Source organism: Lissotriton helveticus, chromosome 2_1 (assembly GCF_964261635.1).
Source record: "Lissotriton helveticus chromosome 2_1, aLisHel1.1, whole genome shotgun sequence".
NCBI lineage: Eukaryota > Metazoa > Chordata > Amphibia > Caudata > Salamandridae > Lissotriton > Lissotriton helveticus.
Genome location: NC_136059.1, coordinates 44,153,343 through 44,174,353, shown reverse-complemented (window position 1 = coordinate 44,174,353; position 21,011 = coordinate 44,153,343). Strand labels below are relative to the sequence as shown.

Sequence of the window (21,011 nt, the reverse complement as noted above, 5' to 3'; positions counted from 1 at the left end):
ATATCGAGGAAAAAATATCTACAGCAAAAATATCGAGTTTGTATGTACAAACAGGTAAGTACAAAAATATCGAGTACAAAATATCGTTTACAAAAATATAGTTGTAAAAAATATCGTATTTACTAAAAACAGTGTTAAATTAAATTAATATTAATAATTAATTACTAAAATATACTTAAAATTACTTAAATTAACTTATAATAATTAAATAATTAATGAAAGTTAAATAAATATTTTTTTATTTCATATTTATTAAACATATATATATAGTAATAAAATATAATAAAATAATACCCAAAAACTGAAAACTGACCCTGAACCCTAAAATACCCCTTTACCCAAAAACTGAAAACTGACCCTGAACCCTAAAAATACCCCTTTACCCAAAAACTGAAAACTGACCCTGAACCCTAAAAATACCCCTTTACCCAAAAACTGAAAACTGACCCTGAACCCTAAAAATACCCCTTTGCCCAAAAACTGAAAACTGACCCTGAACCCTAAAAATACCCCTTTACCCAAAAACCCAAAACTGACCCTGAACCCTAAAAATACCCCTTTACCCAAAAACCCAAAACTGACCCTGAACCCTAAAAATAAAAACGATATTACTTCACTTACCTTAAAAATGATATTACTTCACTTACCTTAAAAACGATATTTTGGCTGTCGATATTCTGTCCTGTCGATATTTTCTCCAAACGATATTTTGGAGTCGATATTATGTCCAAACGATATTTTGGAGTCGATATTATGTCTGTGTACCCTATCGTACTTGACTTTACTCAGATAGAAGTTAAACTTGCCTTAAAAGCAAGTAAAGGGGGAAAGGCGCCAGGCCCTGACGGGGTCCCAGTAGACCATTTTAAATATAATATGGATCTCTGGACACCAATATTGGTCAGGGTACTGGAAGCCATTTCTACAGTGGGGCTGGTGGAATCGTGGTCAGACTCAATCCTGGTCCTGCTATTTAAAAAAGGAGACCGTCAAAGCCTATCCTGTTATCGCCCAATATGATTATTAGACTCTTCGGGCAAAGTTGTGGGGCGTATTATTCTCGAGCGCCTACTACAATGGGCCGATGACAACAAAATATTGTCGTACCTTCAATTCAGGTTCCGGGAAGGTATGGGTACCACAGAGCAAGCCCTCAAATTGACACTTTTAATGGGTAAATATGTGAACGTAAAGGGTGGGAATTTGTATATGGCTTACGTAGATTTAACATCAGCCTTCGACTGCGTAAGCCATTCGAAATTGTGGGGCATTTTAACACAGATGGGAGTTGAGCTCTCCTTGGTTAATGTATACGTGAATTGTATTCAAATGCCACAGCTAGGGTGAGGTATGGAGTGGGAGGTAAATTGACAGCGCCGTTTAGGGTTGAGGGGGGTGCCCTTCCTTTTTACACTCTATACCAATGGACAAGAACAAGCAATGCTGGAAGAGTGCCAGGACCTACCCCTACTTCACAAACGCCCGATGCCCGCTCTACTCTATGCGGACGACGCTGTAATTATGGCACGTACTCCCCTGGAACTCCAACGTTCGCTCAACAGGTACAATAGTTATATGTCCAATTTAGATTTAAAACTTAATATTAAAAAAACTTTCATAATTAATTCAGGGCCAAGGCATGAGAAATGGAGAGATATCTTCATCAATAACATCAAGGTCGAGAACACTAACACGTATCCCTATTTAGGAATTTTAATAGACAAGTAAGTGCACATGGAGGAAAGCATTTGAGGCTAGAAAGCTGCTATTTATAAGGTCCACCTCTGCTCTAGTAAGTTTTGCGCAGAGGCTCAGTAAAAGACCCCCGGCGGAGGGTGTGTATCACTTACAACGCAACTTTTACGTCGTAATGCTGTTACAACGCAGCTATTACAACGCAGGATCCATTACAACGCATGGCATTACAAAGCATGGCATTACATCGCAGATGCTATTACAACGCATACCATTACATCGTAAGTATTGGTAAGTATATAATTTATTTTAATTTTATTTAATATTATATAAATGATTTAATTAATATTAATTATAAATAAAAATAAATAAAAATATTTATTTATGTTTTTAAATATTATAAATTAAATTTATTAATTTAAGTAATTTTTTAAATAAATATGAGTATAGGAGTATATGTATAGGTGTACTGAGGTTTTAGGGCAGGGTTTGGGTTTTGGGGTACAGGGGTGTTTTTAGGTTTCAGGTTTGGGTTTTGGGGTACAGGGGTGTTTTTAGGTTTCAGGGTAGGGTTTGGGTTTTGGGGTACAGGGGTGTTTTTAGGTTTCAGGGTAGGGTTTGGGTTTTGGGGTACAGGGGTGTTTTTAGGTTTCAGGGTAGGGTTTGGTTTTTGGGGTACAGGGGTGTTTTTAGGTTTCAGGGCAGGGTTTGGGTTTTGGGGTACAGGGGTGTTTTTAGGTTTCAGGGCAGGGTTTGGGTTTTGGGGTACAGGGGTGTTTTTAGGTTTCAGGGTAGGGTTTGGGTTTTGGGGTACAGGGGTGTTTTTAGGTTTCAGGGCAGGGTTTGGGTTTTGGGGTACAGGGGTGTTTTTAGGTTTCAGGGCAGGGTTTGGGTTTTGGGGTACAGGGGTGTTTTTAGGTTTCAGGGCAGGGTTTGGGTTTTGGGGTACAGGGGTGTTTTTAAGTTAAATAAAATTAATTATATTATATTAATTACATTTCTTAATTAAAATAATTAAATTAAATACATTATTTTAAATAATTTATTTTAATTACTATCAAAAAAATATTTAAATTAAATTAATTTAATTATATTAATTAAATAAAATTAATTACATTTTTTATTAAAATTAATTTAAATAAATAATTACTATTATTTTAATTAAAATGATTTAATTAAATTAAAATAATTACATTTTTTTTAAAAAGGTATACTTACCTATACTTACGATGTAATGCCATGCGTTGTAATAGCATCTGCGATATAATGCCATGCGTTGTAATGCCATGCGTTGTAATGGATCCTGCGTTGAAAAAATTGCGATGTAACGGTCTGCGTTGTAAAATAACGCGTTGTAACATCATAGATCCCCGGCGGAGATGATTCAGATTTATCAGGCAAAATGCATCAGCACAGCCATTTATGGAGCAAGGGTGTGGGGTTATGGTAAGGTGGAAGCCCTTCAAAAAGTGGAGAACAGTTTTCTGAGGTTCCTCCTTGCTGTTCCGCGAGGTACCTTGACCTTTAGCTGCCACCTAGAACTAGGTTTGCCATATATCACCGATATGGTAAAAATGCAACCGATTCTATTGTGGCATCGCCTTTGGTCTTCTACAAAGACAGTTTTTAATCAAGGCTTACTAAATGACTGTCTCTCACTTGAAAACTCATATAAGATTGGTTGGCTTTTATATGTCAAAAGGTTTCTGTTTGATCTGGGTTTAGAAAGGTATTATCATAACCCCCCACTCATTGTACAGATATCGAGAAAAGGGCTGAAAAAGCTATGCTTGACTCATCTGGAAGAACTGCGTCTGGCTACTGACGTCAAAAAAAGCTCAGTTCAACATTCATTGCTGATTCAATCTACCATGGCCATACAGCCCTACTTAACTTGTAAATTGAGTGGCTACGAAAGGTTTCTGCTGACTTGTTTTAGGATGAATATTTTCCATTGTTTGGTAACCCTTCCCAGAATCAATGATTGGGCGAAGTTGTTAATACCTTGCCCCTGTGATGAAGTATCAACTCAATCCTTAATCCATGTGGTCCTTTTTAGTAAATTTTATAAAGAACCGAGAACGCTCTGGATAATTCCAATTTTAAAAATGTTAGGTTCACGCCAATGTCGTCTTGCACTTATCGTGCTGCAACTCATGGAGACAGAATGCCTGGCGACAAATATTGTTACATTTCTGAAGTTCTGTATTATACATAGGACTAATTTATAATAGGAATAGTGTTGTACATACCCCATTAGGCTATACTGTGCTCTTCATTTGTACCCAAATGCCCACACGAATGGTTTTAATACTATCTTTGAATATTAAGATATTTTACGATGGTATGCTTGTCTTTTAAAGCTGTATAATTATCTATCAATGTATGTAATTTTTAAACATGAACTTTTGTGGTTTTTCTTAATATGGAAACCGAATAAAGACATTTTTTATTTGATTTTTTATTTGAATGTGTGGGAACCGAACGATCTAACACGCCCGGCGCAAACGTGGGCCACACTGGAAATAATGATAGCAAAGCGCAATATAGCACAAAAGTGGGGTGCGGGAGAGTCACCAACACTCACAGCATGGTGTGGGAATCTAGACACGGCCATGGTGGCTGAGAAAGCAGCATTCATTAATCGAGAATGTCCTCAGAAGTGGAGCAAGGTATGGGGGGAAGAACAAATTCAGGGGGTACATTTGTGAGCCGCCAAGGACACAGTAGGACAGTTAGTCGGAAGAGGACAAAGATGGGGGATGGGAAGTTCATGAGGGGAACACTGCACTCAGCTATTATGTATGTATCATTATTGCACACCCTGCCATATTGCTGATGATGTCAGAATTGAGTGTCTGTATGTACTGCTCGACCAATTTGTACCTTGATAATAATTACAATAAAAAGAGTTAAAAAAAAAAACAGGGAACCCTTGTACTTTGACACTGATCAGAAGTGGCAAAGCACCCAAAGCATCTAAATTGGCTACTCTATGTCAGGAAAACGGTATAGGGGGAAAGCACAAAATGTAGGGAACTTAAGCCAAAAAGGCGTAGTCCTACAGGGATCAACATGTTTTCTTTTGCTGGAAGAATGTCCCCTATAAATGTGCTTTGTTCAAGCCCCCAGTAGAGTTCATGAACATAAATGCCACTGGGCATTGAGTCCGCATGTTTTTGTTTTGATATTTGAACAAGTATTTACATAATCTAAGGTTTTGTAAATTTGTGCGCAATCAAAGGCTGCCTTTCTTAATCATTTTTAAACTTGTTAACACAATCCACACAAATATACTCCACACCATGCTACATAATTCCAATCAGCATAATTTCACTCAGCGCCACACAATTCAACTAAACACATTTCCATTCCACTCCACATAATTTGACAACAAACCACATATTTCAACTCAACAACACAATTACACAACACACCACATACATCTAATCCCACCACAGAATTACACATCATGCCACATAATTCAACAGCATACCACATAATTAAACCCCAAAAGATACCACTCCACCACACAGAACGCCGTTAGACATAATTACACTGGATCACTGAAAGAATATCGACGTACAGAATATCGACCATCAAAAATATCGTTGAGAAAATATCGACAGTCAAAATATCGAGTTTCTATCTACAAACAGGTAAGTACAAAAATATCGAGTTGAAAATATCGTTGACAAAAATATAGTTGTAAAAAAATATCGTATTTACTAAAAACAGTGTTAAATTAAATTAATATTAATAATTAATTACTAAAATATACTGAACATTACTTAAATTAACTTATAATAATTAAATAATTAATGAAAGTTAAATAAATATTTTTTATTTCATATTTATTAAACATATATATATAGTAATAAAATATAATAAAATAATTCCCAAAAACTGAAAACTGACCCTGAACCCTAAAAATACCCCTTTACCCAAAAACTGAAAACTGACCCTGAACCCTAAAAATACCCCTTTACCCAAAAACTGAAAACTGACCCTGAACCCTAAAAATACCCCTTTGCCCAAAAACTGAAAACTGACCCTGAACCCTAAAAATACCCCTTTACCCAAAAACCCAAAACTGACCCTGAACCCTAAAAATACCCCTTTACCCAAAAACCCAAAACTGACCCTGAACCCTAAAAATACCCCTTTACCCAAAAATCCCAAACTGACCCTGAACCCTAAAAATACCCCTTTACCCAAAAACCCAAAACTGACCCTGAACCCTAAAAATAAAAACGATATTACTTCACTTACCTTAAAAACGATATTACTTCACTTACCTTAAAAACGATATTTTGGCTGTTGATATTCTGTCCTGTCGATATTTTCTCCAAACGATATTTTGGAGTCGATATTATGTCCAAACAATATTTTGGAGTCGATATTATGTCTGTGTACCAATTACACTCTGACACACACTCCCACTAAACATAATTCCAATACACTCAATACCACATGTTTCCAATACACACCATGCTACATAGTTCCACTACACAAATCCACTCCACACAATTCCACCACACACAACTCCACAAATAACATTTCTAAACCACATACTTCCACTCCACACAACATACATTCACTCCAATCTAAAACACATTGGTAAAACGCATTCTCATTTATAGAACCAATACGTCTAACTCTCACTAATGCAAGACCAATTTGCATTGCAAATGCTTGTTGTGACTGCATACAGTCTTCTGTAGTTTACACAGAATCTTAACTCGTTTGGTCCCCCCTCAGGATTAGGTTTGGGCCCCAGGACCACTGGACTGGCCCATGGACTTTCAGATGGTTCAATTACCCCCAACTCCAGTATTTTAGCTACCACATCCTTAATGCTGGCTCTGACATGGTCAGACAATCTGTACAGTTTGCTTTCGACAAGTAGGTTGCACCAATAGCAACTTGGTGCACACACCACTCAGTAATGCCTGGGGTCAAAGAGAACAGGCCAACAAACTGCTCCAGCACCTGCTTGCAGTCTCTGTGCTGCTGGTCTGTTAATTTGGGAGAAAATACCACTCCCTCCACTGACTCATCTTACACATTGGCTCAGTTTCCTCCTCTACTCCCTCATCAGTGACCAGTAGCATGGTCATATCTTCCCTGTCATGGTGGGGTTTCAATCTATCTATTCACATGCAGGACCCTATGAGGGCTCCTAGGGATGCCAAAGTCAACCAAATAGGTAACCTTGCCCTTCTTTTCTAAGATTGGATAGGGCCCACTCCATTTGTCATAGAGGGTCCTGGGAGCCACATGCTCCAACACCTACACTAACTGTCCTGGGGTATACTCAGGCATAGTAGCCTTCTGATCATACCTGTGCTTCATGAGCTCCTGGCTAGCCTCCAGTTTACTGCTGGCCTTATACATGTACTCTGCCATTCTTGAGCTCAGGCCTAACACATAATCAAGCACACTGTCCTTCGCTTCTTTCAGAGACTTCTCTAGAGACTCTCTCTGCAGGCACAATGCCCCCCTCACAGGGTGTCCAAACACCAACTCGAAGGGACTGAAACCAACCCCTTTCTGTGGAATCTCCCTGTAGGTAACCAGTAGGCATTGGAGAATATCCCATGTCCTCCTGAGTTTCTCAGACAACCCACTGATCATGCCCTCAGGGTCTTGTTAAACTTCTCCACAAGACCATTTGTCTGTGCGTGATCGGGGGTGGTGAACTTGTAGTTGACACCATACTCATCCCTCAAAGCAGCCAGATAGCTGGACAGAAAGTCTGCGCCCCTATCTGACAACATCTCTTTCAGAAAACCCACTCTGGTGAACGCAACTAGCAGTGCTCTAGCAACTGCAGGAGTTTCCATTGTTTTAAGAGAGATTACTCAGGGTACCTAGCGGCATGGTCCACTGCCACCAAGATGTACCTATTCTCTAATGCAGTAGGTGGGTTCAGGGCACCAAAAATGCCAAACCCCAGCCTTTAAAAAAAAAAACAATCACTAGCAGTGGTATTAGGAGAACCTTTGTCTTGCCCCATGCCTTGCCACTGGCAGATGTTTTTACCTTCTGACTTAGAAACTTTTCCTGGGGCTTTTCTTCCGAGGGTCCCTCAGAGCTCTCATCCAGTCTGGTTTCAGTCAGGGTTTGCAGGTTTGCCTTGCAACAAGCACCCAGTGAAACGTATGGAAGTCTGACCTCTATAGCTTTCCAGGGGGATGAACCAGAGTTTTAAGCCGGCTCTTGGTTGAAGGTGGGCGGTTTGACTCTCATGCACCTTTTCCACATTCGGACTTGAAAACTTTTATTGAACTTTTTATGGTAGGGTCTCTTAATGCTCTTCACCAGGCTAGATTCCATGACGGTTCATCGGCTTGGGTTTCTGCCAACTCCCAGGAAGCTGGACCTCCGGAGCTTTTCAGAGGGACGAACCTGGAGGGCAGGCCAGCTGGTGGTTGAGGGTTACTGGCTTGCCTGGCCAGGTTGAGTCAGTCCTCTTATGGAGATTTTTCCAAAGTTGCCCCAAACTTCTGGAACTTTTTCCTGAAGCTCTTTTCAGGGTCTCAAAGTGTCCAAAACTTACTCCAAGGGTCTGGAAGCTCCTAGATGGTCTTTGAAAGTTTAGGACTTTAATTCCCACAATCCACTTGGACACAACCCATACAAATCCACTGGTAGTACTCCAGGCTGGGGATTTATTGGTGGTGACGGTCTAGGTGAGCTCTATTAACCTGTAGCTTTAAAGGAGTCCACTCTATAGTCCTTTTGAAGCAGGTTTGATCCACAGGGCTTTAGATACAGATTCTGCAGCAGGCCCAGTCAGTCAGAGTACAGAGCCTGGTTGGTGCAAACTTCCAGCATGGGCCCTTCTTCTTTCTTGAGTTTCAAGTGACACGTCTGAGAGGCTCTGCCCCTCTCAGATACTTATTCCAAGTTGTCTGGGTCAAGCAAAAGGGCACTCCTGTCCAATGAGGTAACGTGCAACACCCCAGAGCAGTTGCGGCCCGGCGCTAGAGCTGGGGGGAGGGATATCGACAAACGACAACGAGGGGAAATTAATTCTTTATTTAATTTTCTCTCATCATCGTCCATCAGAATCCCCCCTACCCGGACCCACTACCCCACTGCTCTTACCTGCACGGGCCATAGCTGCCTGAGAGTATGACTCTATCCTCCAAAGTGTGGCACTATAGTCTCCCAGAGAGCACCATTTCTCCGAAACTCAACATGGCAGATTTTTCAGGAGACAAGAGCTGGCTAAGCCAACCTTTCAGATGGTTTATCTCCACATTGTCCCTCCCCTTTGCATCTGCTATTTCCTTCCTTAATCCTACCATCTAGCTTGGTTTAAAGAGTAGGCGTGTAAATAAACTGGCTTATCCTGCCTGTCTCCTCATTCTAATGAAGATTATTGTTTACGACCCCTCCCCCTGTTCTGGCTTGACTATGTAGCAGAACTATTGCCCTCCCAGAATGGCTCTCTAACCCCATGGGCTACTTAATCACCTTAGCAGCCTGGCTAATCCACTTCACTCAGACCAATCAAGACAGACCACTCGAAGACTGAATTTTGGCTTACAGTCAAAAAAGTTGTATTACTTCTTGTCTGTACATTTTAGGATAAATTCAATAATAGCATATTGTTGGATTTATCAATCCAATTCTAGGAAGTTTTGAATGATATTTTCATGACATCCTTGACATTAGTTATTATTTAATAACTTCTTGCCATGTTATCGTATGTGGCTGGGGATTTGAAATTAGGAAAATGACGTGGAAATTCTTGGAACATCAGGGCTTAAAAAACATCTTATATGAGGACCCTGTCTACATCTACAGGACCCAACACCCTTGGGATACATATGGGAGACTTTAGAGGTTCTAAATATGTAAATATTTTGCAGATCTTCACTCCACACTCCTAGTAGCACAAAAGTCAATTTTGGGAAGCACTTTACTACAATGTTGGGAGTGAAATTTGTCATATCATTAAATCCAAGGTATATAAAACGTTTTCTATAAGTGTGCTCCTTATAAATACCTCACCCCACACCCCTTCGATACCTCGCTGAGACCCAAGGGGGGTACCTAATATGCCAAAACATTGTAGTTTATTAATTTTTAAGTGACACCAAGGTCGAGTTTGGGCACAATTTGCATTTCAAAAGCAGTCCTGCAAGACAGGCCTGCCTTTAAACTGTACTCAGGCCTCAGCAGTGCAATTGATGAAAGGACTGCCGACCTCTAAACTGCCCTGCCCTATTATATACCAGGGACTTAAAGGTAGTTTTGAACGCCCTGCCCTGGTATGAACTAGGGCCTTGTAGGCAAGAACATGCCTACCATAGGGGTACCCTAACCAATAGTGTACCCTAGTGTATGTAGGTAGTTTCACTGTATTATAAGTGTATTTTCAGGATAGCACTGGCCCTGGGCCTGGTTAGGCAGAGCCCACAAACAGCCAGAGTCAATTACCACCAGTACCTATCAGCAAAAAACTGGGGGGTGCCCAGGGCACAAGGGTGACTTTGCAACAACAGGCTTATCCTAAAGACCCACCTACTTAAGAAGAAGACCTTTCCTAGCAATTAATTCAAGACAAGGGACCTACCAAACAATCACACAGAAACCTCTCCAACAGTAGCATCATTCCCAGTGACCTAAAACCCAAAGAGTCTCATGACCACAGGCTCCAAACAGCCTGGATTAAGACTAAGAATGTGATGCATTCTCAGGAGTTAACCATAGCATGCTAATTATGGAGATTAATGCACTTGATGGAGAGATCTGTGATTTGTCTAGTGATGGTTTTGACTTATGCTAATGTATCAATCAATCAATCAATCATGGACATTTGTATAGCGCGCTACTCACCCAGTAGGGTCTCAAGGCGCTGGATGAATATTGTTCCTGCTGCAAAGCACAATGTACAGCATCAGTATCACAGTGCCAGATGATAGGCTGTTCGCTGTGTTCAGTTGAAGTGTGAGGGGGGGGAGTCAGTGCCAGTGTGGCCAACTTTATGGAGCATCCTGGAGGAATGGTGCCCAAGTCTGGTGAAAAGCGAACAACCTGTACAACGCGGTCGTTACACCGCGGTACATTTACATCGCGGTCATTTCAACGCTAGTTGTTACAATGACTTGCGCTGGATGGCGCTCTTCACTAAGGAATAGTATAATTTACTATTCCAACACCTTCCCTATAGTTACACACACTGGAGTTGGAATAGTATATCACACTATTCCTAAGTCCAGCGCCTCTAGCGCAAGTCATTGTAATGACTTGCGTTGGAATAACCACAATGTAACGTACTGTGATGTAAATGATCGCGTAGTAACGTCACATATTCTTCAGGCTGCCTGAGAGAAAGACAGAGGTGAGTATCATTGGTGTAGGATGCAGAGCTTGGCTGTGGGCAGTGCAATTCGTAGGAGGCGGTGTTGCAGTCGTGATAGTTCAGGCGAGCCTCTGAGAATGTGGAAGAGAATAATGGGGCAAGTAAGGGGGAGCTGCAGATCACATTGGGTAGCATCAGTTTGGATGCACTAGTCAGGCCGAATAGACCCCCACTCTAAGGGTTGTATCCTGTAATCAATGAGACATAACGTTGTCAGTGGTACCGTGATGGGGTGCATGCCGCGTGTGTAGGTGAAGCGCGGAAGAATGACCATACATACTGCCTGTGCCCTACCCCACATAGAAAAACCCAGAAGTGACCATTTTTCAAAGTCCCGTTTCATCTGTGTGATGAGAAATAGAAATACCAGCATTTGTAAAGTGCACAGCTACCTCCCAAGAGATGTCCTGGCGCTGGGGGCCGTTGGGAAGATTAAGCGAGCTAGTGCCCAGAGTCACAAGGTCCTGGGATAATCTGCCACCAGCGCCGGGCATCAAAGCTTGAGCCACAGTGTTCTAGAGTCAGCCTCTGCACCACATCGAGGGGGGTCAGGTTGTCCGTGACCATCTCGGCTAGGCCCCAATTAATCAGGATGCCCAGGTATTTCAACAGAGAGGCTTTCCAACGGAATGGGAATCCATGTTTTGCCTCTACTGTGGTGCAGGTAGACAGTGGGAGGGCTTGGCTCTTGTCCCAGTTCACCTTGTAGCTGGACAAGGACACAAGGTTAGCAATGATTTCCAGTAGCACAGGAAGGGAGCTACCAAGATCCTGTAAGATGAGCAGAATGTCATCAGCATAAAGATACATCTTGGAGAGGCCATCTCCGATGGGGATGCCAGTTATAAGCGGGGAGTGACAAATAATAGAGGCCAAAGGCTCCATTGCCAATAGAAATAGGAGAGGAGAGAGTGGGTAGCCTTGGCGCGTGCCCCTCCAAATTCTGAAGCGGTCAGAGATGAACCCTCCACATTTAACTTGGGCTGTTGGGCAATCGTACAGCAGAAGTACTTTAGAAATAAACTGATTGCCCAGTTCAAACCATTTCATGGTAGCAAAGAGGGAGTACCCCCACTGAATGCGGTCGAAAGCCTTTTCGGTGACCAGGGATAGAGCCACAGCTTCCTGTGGGAGGTCTCTGGCAGTCCAGAGGGTATGTGCTAGGGTGCGTAAGTGGTTCCTGGAGGAACGGTCTGGCACAAAGCCAACTTGTGGTCTATGGATGAGTGAGGGGAGGACCACTTTTAAGCACAATGCCAGTATGCTTGTGAGGATCTTAATATCGCCATTTTGGAGAGAAGTTGGTGGGTAGCAGCCACACACAGCAACAGGTCCCTCCCTGGCTTGGGGAGAACTGCTAGCCACTCATGAACTTTGATGCCAGTACTATCAATGGTAGAAAGAGATTTGTGTCAAACACACTACCCCTCCTTGAAGCAGGAATAAACTGTTCAACACCCAGGCAAAGTGGTAAAAAATGTATATACAATTTTGTTCTGGAAGTTTACTCCTCCAAACCAAAACCAAGGGTACCTTTCCAGTGCAAAACCTATGCTAGAGATCACGTATACACCGCTGTAATATGGTGCGAGCATGAGTGAGTTGGTGCAAGGCACCTAAGGTAAGCCATTGCTAGTGGAAAGAGCAACAGCACCAGCTTATGGAGATGATGCTGTTTTGCTGTTTCCTTTTCACACAACACAGTGAAGCAACTTCAAATACTGTGCTGTGTTGTCTGCGAACTGTAGCACATTTGTTCCTTTGTTTCTCCAGATGAAGCACCCTTAACATATAATGCCTACCAGTGTGGGTGACATGCGAATCCCAGACCATGTGGCCCTTATTGTCTTATGTAATATTTCCTATACATCGACTTACACATTCATTGTCTCCGTATAGTACGTAAGTGTAATGTAAAGCTCTGGCATCCTACAATGGTATGAGGCATGCTATAAAAGAAAATAAACAAATGTGAGAGAGGCGCTAAGGAGAGATAAGGTGCATCATTAGAGGGTGGTAGTGAGTGGATCTGTGAATAAGGATGTCTCAGGGGTCTGGGGGAGAGATCACGCCAACAAAGGCTGCCTCATCGGGAGCCACCCTCGATAAAGCTGGCTCTGAGTGGTATGCTGGAAGCCATTTGTATTGCTGTTCCCCACTAAAACTTCAGCAAACCAGTCAATCATGGGAGTGTTTATAACACACAAGGAAGTGGCAGGAATTGACACCTATAACGGGATGATGCAAGTAATCTATTACCAGACAAAGGGCCTGATTTAGAACTCAGTACACAGATTATTCCATTATACTGGTGACGAATATCCAATAGGATAAAATGAGATTCATATTACGGCAGATGGGATATCTGTCACCGTTGTGATGTAGTAACCCGCCTGCAAATATCTAAATCAGGCCCAATGTCTCAAATAAATGCAGTAATACTCTCCATTGATGTCGAGAAAGCCCTTCACATTGAAACTTATTATATGCAGTAATGCATGAAATGGGACCAGGGCGAGATTCAGAACATATCCTGCGTTACTCTACCTGAATCCTCGCACATGCCTACAAAGCCCTCTACAACGCAGGACCAGCATATCTGAACCACCGCCTCTCATTCCACTCACCTGCCAGACACCTTTGCTCCGCCCAACAGGCCCTGGCCACCGTCCCATGGATCCACAAGACCAGACCTGAAGGAAGGTCTTTTGTCTACCTCACCACCAAGAACTGGAAAACCCTTCCTGTCCACCGCAAGCAATCCCTGTCGCTAACCCAATTCAGGAAGGATCTGAAGACCTGGCTCTTCGACTGAATCCCAGCATCCAGATGGATTAGCAGCCCCTCCCCCCTCAGCACCATAGGGCCCTCAATGGTGAGTAGCCACACTCTATAAACCCCTGATTAATTGATTAATTGATTGAATCTCATGGAATGGATGAGAACTGAACAGACAGCAGATAGTTTTGAGCGGATTCAGTGTCAGGCCCTGGAAGGAGGCTAACATCATTCCTCTGCCTAAAAAGCCTAACATAGATCCTGAAGGGTTGAAGAATTACTGCCCCGTCTCCTTGCTCCCTACCCCAGCGAAAATACTCAAAAACGATCTGAATCAAGGCAACAGATAGTAAGCTGTGGCCAGTTTAGGGCTTTCAGCTAACTGTGTGGGTTGCCGCAGGGCTCCTCACTTAGGGCCAGATGTAGGTAGCCTAATGCCGGTCGGTAACAGACGAAATTACCGAATTTCGGCCGTTATCCACCGGTATTAGGCTTTTCAGATGTAGGGGCCTAATTTAAGGATTTGGTAAATTACCAAATTCTTAAATACCGATTCGGTAAATTACCAAATCCTTAATGTAGGAAGCACTCAAGTGAGTGCTTTTCACATTTAAGGATTCGTTATTTACCACCAACTACAATTTTGTGCTTTTTTAACAGTGCCATGTGGCAGACATACATGCCCCTAGGGCATGTATTTGTGCCACATGTGCACCCATGCACTATTCAGGGGTGCAACAGGGTGTCAATGTGACACCCGGCCACCCTTTTAAGTCTTCCCCCTCTTACCGATTCGGTATTTACCGAATCAGTAATTCCCATTCATTCCTATGGGCCTCCAGGCCCATAGGAATGAATGGGGAATACCGATTCGGTAAATACCGAACCGGTATTTACCAAATTTTACAGATTCGGTAAAAATTACAGAATGATTACCTACATACCATTTACCGATTCTAAAATACCGAATCTGTCAAATTCGGTATTTTAGAATCGCTAAATACTATTTACCTACGTATGGCCCTTAGTCTTACCCTTTTTAACCTGTACGTTTCCTCACTGGCAGTCTTAATTAGATCCTAGGTTTTTCAGGTCCTGTCTTAGGGCGACAACACACAAAGCATTGCGTCATTTACCAACAATTTATCAGAGACCTCTGCAAAATTCCATAGGTGGTTACCTCTTCCTGTTTTTATGTTTCTTGGGTAGGCTTTGCCTATGGTTTTGGAGTTCTCGGCTCCAAACCTTGATACCTTCAGGTTTAATGCGCTATATAAGTCTTTCTTCATTCATTCAGCAGGGAGACTTGTCAGTGGTGCTCCCTCTTTATGATGCTTTTGACTATACCAGTGGAACCACTGGCAAGCCTTATATGGCATTGGACACTATATAGAGGTGTTACTGTATGTAATAAGACACTCTACATATCCTTGTATACAGATCACATGATGTTGTACCTGAAGTGTATTTTGTTTGAGAGGAACCTAAACCATAAAGAGGGAGGGAGGGTCCTTTAGTAAAACACTGCTATTCTACTTTATAACCTTACCAGTTAGAACACCCAAAGAATGGTTTAAAGACATATATGCCATTTTCCAAGGCCTAATATGGGTTGAAAAAGGACCCAGAGAGGCACTATCCAAGCTGCAACTACCGGTGAGTCAAGGTGGCTTGGCTGTCCTGTTATTGGGGATTGACCCACATCTGAAACCCCTTCCATACCTCGCTGATCAACATCCTGCTAAAACCTAGATGGGACATAGAGAGTGCAACAATGCAACATGTTCAGTGGTGGCTGAGCACGCTGCCTACAGGGAACATGCACCAGAAACTCATATACTCAAGAACTTCCCCTTGCATGTGAAAAATCTCTGCAACTTAAAATGGACCAGCAGTGAGTGATCGTGTTGGAGAAAAGTGGAGTAGAAAGAAAGGGAGATGTATTCGAAGGCGGAACCTCGAAGAATTAGAGGAACAATGGGACATACCCGGGGGAGCTTTTCTAAAATATGGACTAGGCATGCAAACCCTGGAAAACAAGTACATATGAACAACCAATACATTAGCAACTTTGACCAAAATGTATTAAGAATAGTAGGATGAAGTGGGGATTAGCATGTATCAGGCCCTCATATATATGTATTTTCTCTGTGTGGGCAGTACATTAAAGCGCTTCCGCCAACCTCCTCAAGTGTGGCCTTTCCTCTTTCCATGAAGGAGTTTGTTTGCAATACATTTCCGCGTGGTCACCAGCGACGCGCATGAAAGGCTCCCGCTTCCTCAAGAGGCTCTGTTTCTGCTGGACACTGCTTGCAGTTGTTTCTACTCCGGGATACCGGGATTTACAGAGCTCACCACAAATCATTGGAAGAAGTACGACGGTGATGATGCCACTGTGCAGCACGTCGGGCTTGGTATTCACCGGGTCCCCGCCAGAAAGGATTCCGATGACAAGTGGTTGAAGCGGTTTGGGGACTCAAGGAAGCGCCGCTGCCCAGGTGTGTTTTGAACTGTGTGGGGGCTATTCACTGACATTGCAGCTTTATTGACATCCCCACTTCATGTGCGATACTTACCAGAATCCTGCTGCTGCATTCTGGGACCTGTAGGCGCTGGGGCTCCAGCTGACCACAGGAAGTATATGCACGTGACATTATCGAGTGTAGTGTAGTTCCTATTATCCCAATAGGCTCTGCGCATTGGAATAATACCTTCAATAGTATAGGCTTAGACCAGACGTTAACTAGGTCTTCTATTGTCGATATTAGACTTAAAGTTTTGGGTTTGCCAGCTAGCTCAGAGTTCACTAGAAACTTTCTCGAATAGGCAAGGAGGAGTTGAACCTCCCTGGATAGACAAGAAGGGATTTAGTTTCTGACAACCATAGAACATGACAACTTTGCTCTCCCCTAATCAAGAGTGTATCTCTAGAGTCGTGTGAAAACAAAAGACAACTTATTTTACTCAGTCAGTACGTGCATTCTTAGTTTCACCAGATTGTAGAGAAAAGGAAGAGACGGGCGTGTTCAATAAAAGATGGTATTTATTGATCAGTCTCTTTTCTCATACAAGAGAAATGGATCGATATTATCGCAATACTTATGGTTAAGTAAAGTGCATAAAATAAAAGCAGAAGTATAAAATAATACTGTAAAAACATTTATATGGTTTCTAAGCCATAAGGTGGTTTAAAATGGATAAAATAGATACATACACATATACATTTGACTAATCGTACTGAACTGGTGTTTCTGACTACGCCTAACCCAGTGTACCTGACCTAAGCCTAATACGTGGGCGGGAATAGAAAGTAGCAGTTTAAGTTAAGTTTGTGTTGCCAAGTGACTGACTCAAGAATTCTCTGCAAGGGGTTATTCAGTTCTGTACCTGGAATCTAGGATGAATGAGGGATGGTATCTCTCGTCTCTGGTCTCGATATTTCAGGCTGCCTGCGAGGGCTACCCGGAAGCGCCGGAGCTGGATTTCTCGGCAGGAGAAAGCAGCGTCTCGTTCTCAGCGCGTCAGGAAGGCGGAGCTGCGCCAGCGGGGTCTGCTCTGCTCTGGGCTTCGGCAAGTCTGGCTGCTCCGATCTCGTCACCACCGCGTGTGTTTGCTTAAGGCAATACCGGTAATATTTATACCTGTAAGGTGCCGAGATTGACGTAAGGATGGACATAGATACGTCAATAAGGATGTCATACGACTTGGTCGTTAGCACATTCTTTTGCTGAAGTTCTCTATGAAATCAAAACAATGGCCGCAGGGTTTTTCCCAGGTTGTCATAGGTTTGATTTGTTTTGAGAACTCCGTATGCCTTATCAGGGGCTGGAGGAATATCGCTTGTCTAATTAGATGGCAAGCGTTATGACCTAATCCGATAACACGTTCCTGTGCCGTGATGTGGCTTCATCAGATAACGGTTTCTGCATCATGGGATGGCTGCTAGTTAACTTGTTAACCAGAACAGGGTCAGGAATAGGGGGATCGATACAGAACCTATAGGAATACATCACACCCACTCCACGCTAACTATGGCCATATTTACGAATCTAGGCATAGTAAAACATACTGTAGAGTATCGTGTATACCTTACCACCCCAAAATACATAAAATGCATTTTGAAATTATCTAATATACGGGAAAAACAGTCACATGTATTATATGCACTCAAGCTGTAGAATAATGCTAAAGTAATCACGCATATGTATACAGTATTGCTAATTGGTATATGAGAATTTACACATGAAATGGCTCTTAATACAGAAGAAAAAAGTTCGAGACCATTTCATCACAGAATAAAAATAATCATGAACATACCAGCGGGCAGCTAATGTCTATAAAGTTTCTAAAAATAGAAATTTTAGTTCTCTAAGAATAGTTCTTACTTTAAGCAGATGATTAGTGTCCCGAAAAATCGTAAAAATATTTTGGGGCTGCTGAAAAAATTGCTGTCCGTGAACTGGAGGGGAAATTGTTCATGTTTTTTTGCTATTCTAGTTGAAGGCCAAATTCAGGGAACGCCGTGTGCTAGCTTGCTCAAAAGTCTCTATTTCTGCTCTGGTGAGAACATCATATCATTTAGACTGTCGAAAAAGCTGTCAACAGCTTCCTGGGAGAGTTCCACTAACTCGGAAAAAGGTGTAACCATGCATTCGTGCGCATGATTGTCTCCATTGACGTTCTGATGAGTATTGCTGACAGAAGGTCGTACCTGATCGATGCTGCTTTCATCTTGAACTTCACTACCCCTTAATCGTAGTGGTGAAGTTTCCACGAATGCCGTCATCAGGATTGGTAGCCGTTGAGGGCAGCACAAAGCATGAGCCTTTATCGGACTCAACAATGTTTCTGCATCCATTGGCGCATCTGATTGTAGCGTCAGACAGGTGTCCAACACGCATTCTTCTCCGCACAGCAAGCACCTTAATACAGGTAAAACACATCGATGCCACATTGGTCGAAATGAAAGAAACCAAGTCATGTTCAGGTCTCTAAGCCGGGAAAGTCCCAGGATTTTTGATATCCGGTCCCGGTATCCAATGGCTCGGATTGTTTCTTCCCTTGTCGCAGGTGTTTTGTCTGTGACATGGTTTGCCATAACGAAATATAAGGACTAAGAAAAGGATTCCTGCAATTAGTCCCAAAATGAGGGGAAGTCCGCCAAAAATCGAATGGACGAAGTCTGGAAAAATACCCAGTATGGCTTTGAATGGTGTTAATGCCATTGAAAATGCTGTCTTAAATACCTTTGAGACTCCACTGGTATCAGAAATATTTAAGATTTCATGCAGGATTTCTGCGAAATGCATGGGGGAATTAGTTGATAACAATGAGTGAATCTCTGCAGTCGTCCTTGCGACTAGGAGATCATACGTTTCTTTTGATGACGTGAGCCTGGTCGGCGTCTGAAGAAGCACTGTTTTCATTCTGCTTAAAGTATCTACTCGAATAGAAGTAATTTTCAAGTTAGGCCATGCCCTTGCCTCCCTGTCTGGAAAGGAGCTGGGGAACAATGAGTGTCCACAGCACATGACCTTCGCAGTCGTAGTTACGAGATAAGGAGTCCCGGGCATAAGACTACAACATCTGCGATCCACAATTAGAATGTAACTCCCGTTATAGAGTCTTTTAAAGAATGGTTCTATCTCTGTTGCAGGTGCGCCTAGCTGGTGACATGAAAGGTTATTTGAGTTCCCTTCACAGGCTCCATGCAAACTAATTCCATTACACAGAAGTGTACCGCTTAGTGACATCGCACAAATATTGCCACTAAGAAACACTTTCTGTCCTTTATTACTGACACATGCATGTGAATAGGGCAAGTTCCATGTTGTCTTAATGTACCCTTTTCCCAATTTTTCGCACATGCCAGCCTGTATATATTTTTGGCAGTATTGAAACCTGAAAGTTGATATTGGAATATTAATTATCCCATGTATTATCCATTCACTGACAGGTCGTTCTGACATTGTCACTGGTAATCTCTCGAGTTTCTCAATGCTCAGGATTGTATAATCAGCACCCTTCTGTGCCATACTGATTTGTTTATCAGTAAGGTTAAAGATATTGAATAGTGACGTTGTGTTGATTAAACGCCAAGGCACATAGCCTGAACGCAGATTTTGTAACGTCCAGCCAAGCTGTACAATAGAACGCAATTGAGACTGACCGTGTTGTAACAACAGTAAGTCTTGCGATAAAATGTCGATTGCTGAAGACACAATGCTGTCCAAAGAAAAAATTCTGGAGGACAGAGTCATTAACCCATTGTCCACTACAGAAAGTGATTTTTCCAAATTAATACGGTCAATTTCCCGTATACTTTCTGCTGTCTCAATTTGAGTCACCTTCCAGGCCTCGTTGTAAGCTGCATATACAGAGGCTGCTATGAAACGTTTCTGACGCTGTTTGCGCGGTCCCATAATGAAATCACGCAAGTCAGCACCATCAGTAAGTAAAGTTAGGTGTTGCTTAATTTCTGCCAGTGTGGAAGTTTGTAGCCATTGAAGGCAGAGTTTGCCCACACTGTAGGTGGTTATTATCCCTGGGTGTTGTCTTTGGGAATATCTAGGGTCTGGCCTGGTCAATGTGAACCCCTGTGTTTTGTTCAGGAATCTGTCTTGACAGTTATTAGTATCTGTGGGCCAGATTAACCATTGTTTCCAATCAGGATGTGTTCTGTTTTGGTTAAATACATAGTTTACGTCTATCTCTTCGTCTGTAGAGCTATTGCTGTTCATAGTTGGCTTTGGAATAGACGGTTTATTTAAGTCTTTGATTTTGGTTAGGCCAAGACAGGTAGTTTGTTGAACAGTGTCATTCAAAAATATAATTTGTTCTGGGATCATGCAGGCTCTAAACAACGATTCTATACCTTGTACTTGCCATTCTTTTGTACCCCAAACACTTTTTACTTCAACATTTTTGTCCCAATAATCAAAACCAAAAGTATTCATTTGTTCAAAAAATGAGTCTGAATATATCAATTTTGTGTTTGTTATCATGGTCTTTGTCCCTGTCTTATTTGACAATTTGAAATAAAATGTTTCAGCATTACTTGTGTTGAACCCTGAAAAGTATGAATATTTGTCATAAAAGGTTCTTGAGCTTCCTTTTGGAGGAGTTGCACAATGTTCCCATTGATTATAATTTAAAACAT

General features: G+C 42.2%; 1 protein-coding gene across 1 annotated transcript in view; it reads left to right on the top strand.

Moving 5' to 3' along the window:
* LOC144817690 (long-chain-fatty-acid--CoA ligase ACSBG2-like) overlaps positions 1–21,011 on the top strand; it is a 721,416-nt gene that overhangs the window by 545,570 nt on the left and 154,835 nt on the right. The gene's annotated exons all lie outside the window — the stretch shown is intronic.